The sequence below is a fragment of the Pleurodeles waltl genome, chromosome 9 (assembly GCF_031143425.1).
Source record: "Pleurodeles waltl isolate 20211129_DDA chromosome 9, aPleWal1.hap1.20221129, whole genome shotgun sequence".
NCBI lineage: Eukaryota > Metazoa > Chordata > Amphibia > Caudata > Salamandridae > Pleurodeles > Pleurodeles waltl.
The window spans coordinates 1,188,657,689-1,188,671,964 of NC_090448.1; the positions used below are offsets into that span (position 1 = coordinate 1,188,657,689).

The window sequence follows — 14,276 nt, forward strand, 5'->3', positions numbered from 1 at the left end:
GGATGATAACAGAATGTGTGGTGCTGAGGGGGGAAAGCGTTCGTACCAGAATGTGTGGTGCTGAGGAGGAGTGGGATGATACCAGAATGTGTGGTGCTGAGGAGGAATGGGATGATACCAGAATGTGTGGTGCTGAGGGGGGGAGCGTTGGTACCAGAATGTGTGGTGCAGAGGAGGAATGGGATGATACCAGAATATGTGGTGCTGAGGAGGAATGGGGTGATACCAGAATGTGTGGTGCTGAGGAGGAATGGGATGATACCAGAATGTGTGGTGCAGAGGTGGAATGGGGTGATACCAGAATGTGTGGTGCAGAGGAGGAATGGGGTGACACCAGAATATGTGTTGCAGAGGGGGGGAAGCGTTGGTACCAGAATGTGTGGTGCTGAGGAGGAATGGGATGATACTAGAATGTGTGGTGCAGGGGAGGAGTGGGATGATACCAGAATGTGTGGTGCTGAGGAGGAATGGGATGATACCAGAATGTGTGGTGCTGAGGAGGAATGGGATGATACAGAATGTGTGGTGCAGAGGAGCAATGGGATGATACTAGAATGTGTGGTGCAGAGGAGGAATGGGATAATACCAGAATGTTTGGTGCGGAGGAGGAATGGGATGATACCAGAATGCGTGGTGCGGAGGAGGAATGGGATGATACCAGAATGTGTGGTGCTGAGGAGGAGTTGGATGGTACCAGAATGTGTGGTGCAGAGGAGGAATGGGATGGTACCGGATTATGTGGTGCTGAGGAGGAAAGAGATAGTACCGGAATATTTAGTGTTGAGGAGTAAAGGGATGGTACTGGATTATGTGGTGTTGAGGAAGAGAGTGGCGGTAGCAGATTATGTGGTGCTAAAAAGGAGAGGGAAGGTGACTGATTATGTGGTGCACGGAACTAAAGGGATGACAGTAGATAATGTGGTGTTGAGGAGGAAAGGTGTGATGGGGATTATGTTGTGCTGAGGAGGAAAGGGATGGTGGTAGATGATGTGGTGTTGAGGAGGAAACGTGTGGTGGGGATTATGTGTTGCTGAGGACAAAAGGAATGGAATTGGATTATACCGGGTGTAGGAAAGGGATGGTAGTAGCTTGTGTTGCATGCTGAGGAGGAAATGAATGACACTGGAATATGTGGTGCCGGTGGTGGGAAGGGATTGGAGTGGATTATAAACTGCTTGCGGAGAAGGAAGGGAATGACACTGGAGCATGTTGTGTTGAGGACAACTGGGATGGTGGCAGATTATCTGGTGCTGTGTCGGAAAGGGACGGTACTGGATTATTTGGTGCTGTTGATAAGACACTGGTGCTTAGGGGCCAAATGAGGGTGTCAAAGGTTTGAAGTGTGGTGCTGTGGCTACTGGGTTTGGAGTGTGGCTCCGTGCTTCTGTGGCTGTAGGGGTGCGCAGTGTGGCGCTGTGGTTCTGGGTTCTGTGGCTGTAGAAATGTGGAGTCTGGCACTGTGGCAATGTCGCTGTGGAAATGTGGAGTGTGATGTTGTAAATCATGTGGAAAGAAGAAGATTTATGTGTAGGATCCACTTCCGAAGTGCTTATACTGCTTGCACCATGAGCACAAGCCAGCAGATTGAGGTATGTGCAGGAATTTTTCAACAAAGACATTGAAAGAATGAGAGAGGCGATTGTATCGTGCCTTTTAGGAAAACTAAATTGAGAAGGATAAAAAAGCAGACTAAAGGACCCTCTGATTCTGCTGTTAAAAGTCAGACATCTGCTCAAATGCCCTCTGGTGGGATACACAAGAAGTACAAGGCAGAAAGTGGAGATCCTGTAGGAGAGGAGGTAACATTTAAAAAAAATCTAAGGCAGCGTCCGTGTCAGATACTAAAGCGTCAGGGAATAAAGGTGATGAGAACATGCTGAAGAGACAAAAGTAATTGGCTGTAGAAAAGGCTCAGAAGTCACCAGGCGGTGAGAGAGGTTGGTCGTTGACCAGCAGATTACTGATAGAGGGGACCAAGGTTCGGCTCGCCATCCTTGAAAGAGACTTCGACAAAGGTGTTAACGTTGACATATGATAAATCATTGGCCAGGGAGACATCAGCAACGGGTGAAATGCTATCGGTGAAGGAAGTGCCGTTGACAAAGGAGGTGCCATTGACTAAAAACTGCCACGGACGAGGGATTTATCGTCGTCAAGCAGCAAGTTCATGTTTGAAAAGAAGCAAACATTAGTCACACCCACTACATCGAATGGTTCATTGAAGGATATGAAAATGGGGCAGTGGAATGGTTAGAAATGGGATCTCTGGTTGGCAGTCAGTTTGCACTCTGTCCAAGCAAGGACCCTCACTCTAGTCAGGGCAAAGGAGAAACACACCTGGTTAACCCCCACCCACCCCCTTGGTAGCTTGGCACGAGCAGGAATGCTTATCCCAGAAGCAATGTGTAAAGTATTTGTACCAACACACACACTAATACAGTGAAAACACCATCAAATGGACACCACACCAGTTTAGAAAAATAGGTTATATTTATCAAATCAAACACGACCAAAACGACAAAAATCCAACATACACAAGTCAAGATATGAGTTTTCAAAATAATTTGGCCCCCATTATGACATAGGTGGTAAATGCCGCCTACCGCCACAGCGACGACCATCAAAAGACCGTCGCCATGGCTACCTACCGTCTGCTATATTAGTACCGTAGCCGGAATTCTGCCAGAAGGCTGGCAGAATTCTGGCTATGGTCATGGTGGCGGAAGGTGGTAAGGTGTCGCTGCTGCCAGTGCCACTCCAGTAGAACGCTGCAGAGCGTATCATGACCTATGATACGGTCTGGCGGTGTTCTGCTGGCGTATGCTGCTGCTGGCAGCAGCACCGTGTGCCGTCTCCTGCCGGAGGACCCCCTGCTAGCAGGTAAGTTGGATGCTCCAACAGGGGAGAGGGGTGGGGGTGTTGTGTTTGTGTCTGTGTGCATGCATGCAGTTGTGGGGCGTGTGTAATGCGTGTGCGCATGAATAAATGTGAGTGTGTGTGTATGTTATGATGTGTGCTTGTATGTATGTCAGTGTGTGTGGATGTGTGTGTGGATGTGTGTGTGCATGGATGTATGCATGCGTGGGTGAATGTGGGTATGCGTGTGTGTATGCGTGCCTGTCTGTGCGTGTACGTGTGTGTATGTTGGGGGGTCGGAAGGGGGAGGGTGGGGAGGACTCTGGTAAGGAGGGCAGGGGAGACCCCTATCAGTGCCAGGGAAGGTATTCCCTGGCACTGATATTGCCTACTGCCATGGTTTCTGTGAAGGTACAACTGCAGGATAGCCGAACAAAGCACAGTCACAGGCAGGGGCAGCACTTCTCCTCAGCTCTTCTCCTTGGCAGAGATTCCTCTTGCTTCCTTAAGTGATCTAAAGTCTGGGGTTTTGGGTCCATTACTTATATCCTTTTCTGCCTTTGAAGTGGGCACACTTCAAAGGAAGGTCTCTGTTGTTCACAAGATCCTACCTTGCTCAGGCCAGGCCCTAGACACACACCAGGGGGTTGGAGACTGCATTGTGTGAGGGCAGACACAGCCTATTCAGGTGTAAGTGACCACTCCTCCTTCCACTATAGCCCTGTTGGCACATCAGGATATGCAGGCTACTCTCCAGCTCCCTTTGTGTCACTGTCTAGGGGAGATTCACAAACAGCCCAACTGTCAAACTGACCCAGACAGGGAATCCACAAGCAGGCAGAGTCACAGAATGGTTAAAGCAAGAAAATGCCTACTTTCTAAAAGTACCTTTTTTTAAACTAGCAATCTAAAAACCAACTTCACTAACAGATGTAGTTTTAAATTGTGAGTTCAAAGACCCCCAACTCCATATGTCTACCTGCTCTGAAAGGGAAACTACTCTTTAAGGATTTTTAAAGGCAGCCCCCATGTTAACCTATGAGAAAGATAGGCCTTGCAACAGTAAAAAATGAATTTAGCAGTATTTCATTGTTAAGACATGTAAAACACATAAGCACATGTCCCACAAGTAACATGTACTGAACCCTGCCTATGGAGCTACCTTAGGGGTGCCTTACATGTACAATAGGGGAAGGTTCGGGCCTGACAAGTGGGTACACTTGCCAGATCGATTTGGCAGCTTAAAACTGCAAACACAGACACTGCAGTGGCAGGCCTGAGCCATGTTTACAGGGCTAGTAATGTGGGTGGCACAACCAGTGCTGCAGGCCCACTAGTACCATTTGATTTACAGGCCCTGGGCACCGCTAGTGTACTTTACTAGGGACTTAATAGTAAATCAAATATATGTATTTTTTTTCCAATATATTTTTATTAAGTTTCAACAATGTCAAGTACATAGCCGGCAGCAATATCTCTAAACGCACTGCAGTCTTTTTCAAGAGGGGTTACAGTATAAAAAGAAAAATAGTATATCATAGATCACCGAGGCCGGAGGGTGGAGGCAAGCAACTGGACATCAGCGGCCTCCAACCCGTGCACAAAATACCTGTCCAACAATCATATTGGGCACAGTGTCCATCTTACCCAGGTATTATTTATTATCTCAGTTTTTATGTGCTTTTATGGTCATTGATCGAATAAAGCTGATGATGATGACCTGTCCAACAATCATATTGGGCACAGTGTCCATCTTACCCATCAAGGATCCTGGGGACTGAAGACGCAGAAGGCTTTTGGATGGCATGGTAAGTAGCAGTAGCCAGGCCATGACTTTAAATGGTGCGCACTGCTACCACTGGGCGGTATGTTATACAATTACGTTTTACGCTGCCGTCTTGGCCGAACCAGCTGGGCTCGGCTCCTCCCCCTCTCGGGGTACTATTTTATCAGTCAGTTTTACCATGTAGGTGTCCCAGGGTGTCGTAGTTCCATTTCTGCCCCCTGACTGTTGATCATGTTACAATGGCGTAGCCTCTGCCACAGCGCAGCGTGACACTCCCCCAGCCAGCTCTCCACACTTGGGGGTTGGGTTGCTTTCCAGGACATAGCAATAAGTCACCTAACTAATACGAGTGTAAGATCCGCAAATCTTAGGTAGTGTTTAGTCTGTGCGGTTCTCTTAGCTATTCCCAAGAGACAGAAGAGTGGGTCTAGTGGAAGGCATACATCTATAATATGCGACACGTGACGCACCACCTGTGTCCATGCACTGTGCAACACTGGGCATTCCTGTGTCATATGTATAAAGGCATCATTGTCATGGTTGCACCTTGGAAAGGAGGTGGGGGGTTCCCAGGGAACATACCATGTAGACGAAGGGAGCGTTGGGTAAGTTTGGTGAACGTAATTAAATTGGGTATATTTCAATCTAGCATTCCTGGAAACGCAACGCACCCTTTCCAATGCCATCTTCCATTGCTGTTCTGTCACCGCATTGCCCAAGCAAGTGTCCCATCTAGTGGGCATGTGATGCACCCTGTGTCTCCCTAAGTGCTATATAGAGATTGTAGATCCCCCTCCTGTCCAAGCCTCTTGTAAGAATGTAATGCATCCCTTGATGTATTGTGGGCTCTGTAGGGCCCAATCGCCAGATGTTCCCCAACACTGCCTGTATTCCTGCATAAGCCAGGATCTGCCCTGCATCTGAGCTATAGGTATCACTTAAATTTGAAAAAGTACGCAGCTGGCCCTCTACATAGAGGTCACCCAGGCATGTAAGTCCCCTCTTCCTCCAGGGATTAAAGTTATATATGTGAGTGAGATATTGCAACTGCGGTATATCCCATATCGGGAGTCTAGGTGAGTAGAGGGGCAAACGGTGTCATGGCAGGGTATACTGGGGTCCAAGTCAGCTTCACTGTCCGCAGCAGTAATCCCAGTTCTCGGGCGCATCTCGTGTGAGAAGCCATCCTAATACTCCTAGCTCTCTGGGGTTTCACTGCAGCTGCTGCTGCTGCCAACCCTCAGACAGGTTTCTGCCCCCCTGGGGCTTGGGCAGCCCAGTCCCAGGAAGGCAGAACAAAGGATTTCCTCTGAGAGAGGGTGTTACACCCTCTCCCTTTGGAAATAGGTGTTAAGGGATGGGGAGGAGTAGCCTCTCCTAGCCTCTGGAAATGCTGTGAAGGGCAAAGATGGGGCCCTCCTTGCATAAACCAGTCAACACCGATTCAGGGATCCCCCAGCCCTGCTCTGGCGCGAAACTTGACAAAGGAAAGGGGAGTGACCACTCCCCTGACCTGCACCTCCCAGGGGAGGTACCCAGAGCTCCTCCAGTGTGCTCCAGACCTCTGCCATCTTGGATGCAGAGGTGTGAGGGCACAATGGACAGCTCTGAGTGGCCAGTGCCAGCAGGTGACGTCAGAGACCCCTCCTGATAGGTGCTTACCTCTCTCTGTAGCCAATCCTCCTCTGAGGGCTATTTAGGGTCTCTCCTGTGGGTTTCTTGTGAGATAACGAATGCAAGAGCTCACCAGAGTTCCTCAGCACTTCCCTCTTCGACTTCTGCCAAGGATCGACCGCTGACTGCTCCAGGACGCCTGAAAAAACGCAACAAAGTAGCAAGACGACTACCAGCAACATTGTAGCCCTCATCCTGACGGCTTTCTCGACTGTTTCCTGGTGGTGCATGCTCTGAGGGCTGTCTGCCTTCACCCTGCACTGGAAGCCGAGAAGAAATCTCCTGTGGGTCGACGGAATCTTCCCCCTGCTAACGCAGGCACCAAACTTCTGCATCACTGGTCCTCTGGGTCCCCTCTCATCCTGACGAGCGTGGTCCCTATAACACAGGAGCTGGTTCCAAGTAACCCCGTGTAGGAGGCTGGCCTGGCTTATAGTGGGTACCTTGTGGTACTTACACCTTGTGCCAGGTCCAGTTATCCCTTATTAGTAGATTAGTAGTGTTCTAGCAGCTTAGGCTGATAGAGGTAGCTATAGCAGAGCAGCTTAGGCTGAACTAGGAGACATGCAAAGCTCCTACTATACCACTTATATCATATAGCACTATATCATAAGAAACACACTACTCACAGTTACTAAAAATAAAGGTACTTTATTTTAGTGACTATATGCCAAACGTATCTCAGAGGATATACTCCCTTAGGGGGTAAGTAAAATACACAAAAAATACACACAAACCAAAATCTGGTAGTGCAAACACTGTAGAACACAATAGAATGCAATAGGAGAAAATAGGCCTAGGGGCAACACAAAACATATACTCCAAAAGTGGAATGCGAACTACAAATGGACCCCAGGCCTAGTGTAGTGTGTAGAGGGTCGCTGGGAGTGTAAGACAACACTAAGGGTGTCCAAGATACCCCACCCCAAGACCCTGAAAAGTAGGAGTAAAGTTACCCTACTACCCCAGAAAGACAGTAAAGTCGAGATATGGGATTCTGCAAAGGCAACAACTGACTGCAAAGCACTGAAGATGGATTCCTGTACCTGAGGACCTGCAAAGGAAGGGTACCAAGTCCAAGAGCCACGCAATTGTCCAGGGGGGGCAGGAGCCCACTAAACCCCGGATGAAGGTGCAAAAGGGCTGCCTCTGGGTGGAAGAAGCCAAAGATTCTGCAACAACCGAAAGTGCCAGGAACTTCTCCTTTGGTCAGAAGATGTCCCACGGCGTGCTGGAGGATGCAGAGTTCCACGCAGAAAGACCGCAAACAAGCCTTGCTAGCTGCAAGAGTCGCGGTTGAAGGTTTTGGGTGCTGCCAGGGCCCAGGAAGGACCAGGAGGTCGCCCCTTGGAAGAGGAGTCAGAGGGGGCGCTCAGCCACACAGAGAGCCCACGCAGAAGCAGGCAGCACCCGCAGAAGTACCTGAACAGGCATTCAGGAAATCTGAGCACAGCGGTCGTCTCAGCACAACAAAAGAGGGTTCTTTGAAGTCAGAGGTCAACTCAGCAAGCTGGGCAATGCAGGACAGAATGCTGGGGACCTGGGCTAGGCTGTGCACAAAGGAAGTCTTGCAAAAGTGCACAGAAGCCCTAGCAGCTGCAGTTCACGCAGTACACAGGATTACTGTCTGGCGCGGGGAGGCAAGGACTTACCTCCACCAAATTTGGACAGATGGACCCCTGGACTCTCGGGTGTAGGAAAGTATCATAGAGTGACTGGTGCCATTCCTTGGAGGATACCGAGAACGCAAAGGCGCCATCGAGAGACACGTCTGACAGCAATGGATGCCTCAATGTGCGCATGTAGGCAGTTTGGAAATGCGACTGTCATGCAGAGGTATGGCTGGTGGAAGAGCACGTCATTTAGGCCGGAGGTCCAGGCATGAGTGATAGTGATTGACATGCTATTTGATGGCTGCAGTGTTTTTGGAAAGAAACCGGATAAGGCCCTTCGAGCAGCACGTTCGCTGGGTATGCTGCACAATAGGCAGCCATACAGAGGATTCAAGAGACAATTCTTTTGCCAAGGTCCGGGGCAGCAAGGGACGTTTTTTCGACTTTACAGACAATATGCATCAAATGGCCAGTAGAGCTCGTGTGGACAGCAGGCAAAGCAGCAGAGTCAGAGGACAAGGGAAGGATGAATCTGAAATGGAAGTCAGCCTTTAGAATGTAAGGCCACAGGAGGACCATCATGACTTCCTGAGAAGCAGTGCCTCCAACACTCAGCTGCCACTCAGAGCAAGAATACAGTTTTTGTTTAAAGGTTGGCAGCAGATAACAGGCAGATGGGTATCGGATATTGTAGGACAAAGTCATGTTCTGGAGCTTGTAGAGAAACCACATCATGAGTCCCACCAATAAAAGAGAGAAACAGACAGACATTTAAGAGAGCGAAAGGCAGAGAAAGCAAAATTACTGAAGAAAAGAGCTATCGGAAGGGCTCCGCTGGAGGAAATGTATGAGGGATTCTATTCGAGATCCTTTCTCATTTTGAAAAATCTGGAGAATGGAGTCAAATATTGGATTGACGGGCACTGAACACAATTATGAACAAGCAGAGTTTCCTCATGATCACATTCCAGGATATATTTCTGTTCATAAGAAAGCGAGATTTTCTAAGTTTAGTAGACTTGATAGACTTGGAGGATGCATATTTCAATCTACCCATTCACAAGAAACACTGAAAATATCTCCGTTTTGTGGTGGCAGGTCAGCACTATCAATTCAAAGCCCTGCCTTTGAGTCTGAGCTCAGCTCCGTGAGTCTTCACCAAATGCATGGCTCCAATAGCGGCGTTTATACGGCGAAAGAGCGGTGTGGTGTATCCATACTTGGACGATTGGCTTGTAAAAGCAAGCATGTTACTATAGCCCAGAGAGATACCAGACTTATGAAGGAAATGCTCTTACAGTCTTGCAATACATAGAAGGAAATCAAATATGGAGCCACGCAGGGATTCGAGGTTTCTTGGAGCGAGATTGAGAACATCTTAAGGGTTGGGATTCCCATCACAAGATAGAGGCAGGAAGCTAAAGAAGCAGGTGACACTTATAACAGGAGAAGAAAAGGTAGACGTAAAGTTATGGGACTAAAGGCAGTAGGGGCAGCATTAAAAACCTCTCAACATTTAGTAAAGATCTGTCCGGTTACGATAAGCACGGACAATACGACCATAACGTATTACATATGGAATCAAGGAGGAACAGGATTGTTGATCCTTTCGAGAGAAGCGAAGAAGATATGGCGATGGGCAATTGCCAATGAAGTCTGGTTGATTGCAGAGCGCGTTCCAGGAGTGGACAAAGAACAGGAAGACCAATGGAGCAGATGTTATGTGGATGCTCAAGAGTGGGGAATAGACTCGCGTCAATGAGGCAGGAAACTTCGAAGGAGGGGAAAGCCAGAATGGGATATGTTGGCAACGGATCAGACTTGCAAATGCAAGAAAGTTTGCCGGAGATGGCTTTGCCCAGGGACACAAGGCAAGGCATGTTTGATAAATCAGAGAGGGATGTTTGTTTAAGCGTTCCCTCGCAGATCAGGAGAGAGTTGCATGGTGATTTGAGTAGCGCCCGCGTGGCCATGTCAGCACTGGTATGCAAACCTCTTGGAGTCATCTGTAGAAAGGCAGTGAAGTTCAAGCCAGATGCTCAGTTACACAGGAACCTCACCACAAACCGCAGTGGCTTCACCAGATGCCTCATCAGGACTTGGAATTTGAGAATTGTGGAGGACAGTAGAGGGGTTTAAATAAAACGTGAGCCAAATCAATGGCCAAACTGTAGGATATGACATGGCAACGGTTTGTGCAGTGGGCATGTGAAAAAGGGCTGGTTGTAATGTGTAAGGAGCCACGTGAACTTTTACCATATCTGCTACACTTGGCGGAATCCGCTCCGTCCTTTGGGTCAGTAAAAGTGCTCCTTGCAGCAACTTCAAGATTTCTCAGGACTCCCAATAAGATGTTTGTATGTTCAGGGAGTGATAAAAGAATTTATGAAAGGGTTATTTCCACCAGTACACAAGGTGGCGCCGGAGTGGGAATGAAATACTGACTTGGCAGCCTCGGTGAAGGCGCCGTTTGAGCCAGTTCATAAAGCAGCACTTAAACATTTGACGACAAAGACCGAATTTTTATTGGCGATAACTTCGGCAAGAAGAGCTCGAGAGATGCAATCCTTATGGTACAGAGAACCGTATCTGCTTTTTGCAAATGAAAAAGTGACTATGATGGCACATCCGAAGTTTGTTTCAAAAGTGCCAACTATGTTTCACCTTAGGCAAAAAAATAAGTTACCAACGTTTTTGCAAAGCCACCAGTGCCAGCTGAGAAGGCGCTACATTCGTTGGACATTTATAGATGTCCAAAGTTTGATTTACATGCAACTAGGGAGATTCGAACATGGATCAATTATGTGTTGCCTATGGGTTGGGAAGTGTAGAAAGTGCAGCATCTATGCAGACACTCGGATGATGGATTGGGGTGTGTCTGGTGATGAATAGGCCACTGACACGGAGATCCAGTGTGCATTCCACAATGGCAGTGGGTACGACAATAGCTTTTTTTGCAGGAGTATCTTTGTTGGATATTTTTAAAACTAGAACCTGGAGAGCGACACACACTTGCTAAGCATTACTGTGTAGAGCTGCGAGTAACTAAGGGGGCTGCAATGGTTCCAGCAGCTCTCAGGAGTCTGTTAGCATGCGGTAGCCTAATTCCCGCCTCCACGTTCTGAATGATGATGCTGCATCTTAGTCTGGTTCAAGCATGTGAATCTATGAAAGATCCAATGCTGGAGAAGGACATATGTTACTTACCTGTCACTCCGGTTCTCCAGCATCGGCATCTTTCATAGATTCACATTCTGCCCACCCATCTCCCCGTCTATTACGCTTTCTATAAAAATGGGGAAACTAAAGGTTCCGGAAATCTGACAGTTGGAAGCATCAGTGAAGGGAACAGCTTGGTGAGGTTGGTTCTGGTTGGCTCGAGTTTGGATGATTTATAATGATGTGGAGAGGTTGAGGAAAGTTTTATTGAATGCTAGGGAAATGAATGGTTATATGTCCACTGCTGCTTGCAATGCGACCAGGGGTTCCCAGTCTGACGACGGAGGAGGATTCAAGCTTGTGAATCTATGAGAGATACCATTGCTCGAGAACTGGACCTATGGATAAGTGACTTATTACGTTTTAAAACTGTGTTCCTTTTTACAGGCTGTGAAAACCATTGTTGTGTTAAAAGTCTAAAAACACTGAGGCGACTGGGGAGGGGAATGTGGCCCTGTGGTCTGAGCTGATGACTTTGGAACAAGGGTAAGTCTCTGCGTCGGATCAACATTCTGTGGTTTAGGGCAAGTTGCCGTGCCAACGAAACATGAATGTGACCTTGTGTGATGCGACTGATGCTCATCTAAAGCGCTCCAGAGCTTAAGGGACAGGACCAAGCAGCTGATATTTCCTCCCCTTAATCAGTACATACTTTGAACAGAAAACATAAGGAGAAATCACTTTAAACCTTCTCCAGAGCTGCCATAATGATCTCGGACTGAAAAGTACAGTAAAGAAAAACAGAAACGTCATGTTACAAATACATACAGATGACTTTATATGAAGTTCTCTTTAAGTGTACCACCCCGGCCCTTGCAGACTCTTGAAACATGAACAAATGAGCAGTATTTTTCTTTTCTCAAGCTGGCCACCTGTGGAATCCAGTGTCAATGCCAGGGTCCTCCCTGGATCCCCACCCTTTCAGGTCTGGACAGTGTGAAAGTTATCAGTGATCGACCTCAACAGGTCAATTAGATTTTCCGTAAAAGAACTTGCAGACTAAAGAAATCCTGGCTTTGTAGAGCACTTGGCTCAGCAGGAAACTAAGGGCCAGATGTAGCAAGAAGGCAGATTGCAACTCGCAATTTAGGATGCAGAACGGTGTCTCAGACACCATCTGCGAGTCGCTATGGGGTCGCAAAGACCCACCTCATTAATATTAATGAGGTGGGTCGCAATTTGCGACCCCCATTGCGAGTAGGGGCATTCATGGGGATGGAGGCCTGCTGGACACAGCAGACCACCATGTCCGTGACTGCTTTTAAATAAAGCAGTTTTTTTTTTTCAAAGTGCAACCCGTTTTCCTTAAAGGAAAACGAGCTGCACTTTGAAAAATAAACCGAAACCTTTAGTTTCGGTATTTTTCAGGGCAGGTAGTGGTCCATTGGACCACTGCCTGCTCTGAAAAATATTTTTTTATGCCAGACACAAAGGGGAAAGGGTCCCGTGGGGACCCCTTCCCGTTTGCGACTGGGTTACCATCCACTTCAAGTGGATGGTAACTGCAAGTCCATTTGCGACCGCATTCGCGGTCGCAAATGGAATTACATCGCATTGCGACTCACAAATAGGAAGGGAACACCCCTTCCTATTTGCGACTCGGAAATGCATTTTGCGAGTAGGTTCCGACTCGCAAAATGCATTTCTACATCTCAAAGTGGCTTTAGCGACTCGCAAACGGCGATTTTCGCCGTTTGCGACTCGCTAAAGCTTTGCTACATCTGGCCCTTAGAGAGAGTGCAAGAAGCCCGCCCCTTCATTGGGGAGCCACCATCACCAGGACGTTCACAGCTGCTGGAAGGATGATCGAGGGATGGAGGATGGGATGGGGGAGGTCCAGGTTGTGGATGACAGGCAGCGGGTGCACTGAGCTCTGCAGCACTGTCCGTTCATTCTTCTCCAGAGTGAGGACAGCACTGACATCATACCCAGCAAGGAAGGTGGACCTTCCCTCCAGCACCTTCTCCGAGTTCCTCCCCATTGTATGTCATGCTGTGGGTGCTCGCTTGTTCTTGGGCCCTTACAGCCATGAGAGACCCCTGGCTCGGCTCTTCCTGTAATTTGTCCGGCTCGCCCACCTCCATTGGTCTCAGCAAGTGCACAGGAGTTGCGTAAGGAGAACACTGAAGAGTGCCTTGTTCGTATTTAATGCACAAATGATGAGTGGTCTCGGCCTTTCGTGCAGTGAGTGGGAATCACGTCAGTCTCTGGGCGTGGACCCCCGATAACTGAACATCTGATCTGTGAACAGCTCAACCTTTCCAAAGAAAGTCTGGAAATTGTTTGGTGGCAAATAGTGCGTGTACCAGATACTCCCAACATTACATGGTCATACTGTGTTCAGCATCGGAGGATCCGCACTGGTATCATTCCTGCCAGCATCTGGCGCCCTCAGCACACCTCTGGCAGCTGCACTTTTAATATCAAATAATGTCACATTGATCTACTTGCAGAAGTCTTCTGAGCTGCAAATGGGTTTACACCTGCTAGGAATCCTTTAGAGAAACCCTAGCTGGTGTTAAAAAAAGATAAATTTGGCCCTGAATGTAAATTCCCTTTGCATATAAGCCCCAGTGTGCCTATGGCAGCAGTTTCTTCTGTAGAGAAGATTTACCCTCTTGCTGCTGAGTCCGGGCCAGGTCCAGGTCCAGGTCCAGGTCCAGGTCCAGGTCGCAAACAGTGGCTGGACAGGCAGTACTATATGGTATTGTCTGCTCAGGTGACCTTCTTCCCACCAATCTCTGCTTTTCTATTCATGACTCAAGCATGTGCATGTATGAAAGACCCAGGACTAGAGAAGGGGCGAGTTACTTACCTGTACCCACAGACTTCTGCATTGGTATCTCTCGTAGATCCACACGGCAGTCCCTCCTCCCCTTCTGACGCTCTCTGTTATGTTACCTGCCTGGACAGACTGTGCCATGGAGCCTCTTGGGGGAGAATAAACTCTGACATTCTGGTCATTTTATGAGGTGAATCGACTCACACAGTCCGCCGCTGGGCCAGTGCTGGTTTGAGTGTATAACCCACTGATTACAGACATTTTCAGCCAAATACCAGGGAATGATTCAAACAGGTGTATCTATAAAAGACGCTGGAGAACCGTAGCTAATGGTAAGCCTTGTTTT

At 48.2% G+C, this 14,276-nt stretch overlaps 1 protein-coding gene across 1 annotated transcript in view; it reads left to right on the forward strand.

The window, feature by feature from the left end:
• TTC6 (tetratricopeptide repeat domain 6) overlaps positions 1 to 14,276 on the forward strand; it is a 475,627-nt gene that overhangs the window by 108,927 nt on the left and 352,424 nt on the right. The gene's annotated exons all lie outside the window — the stretch shown is intronic.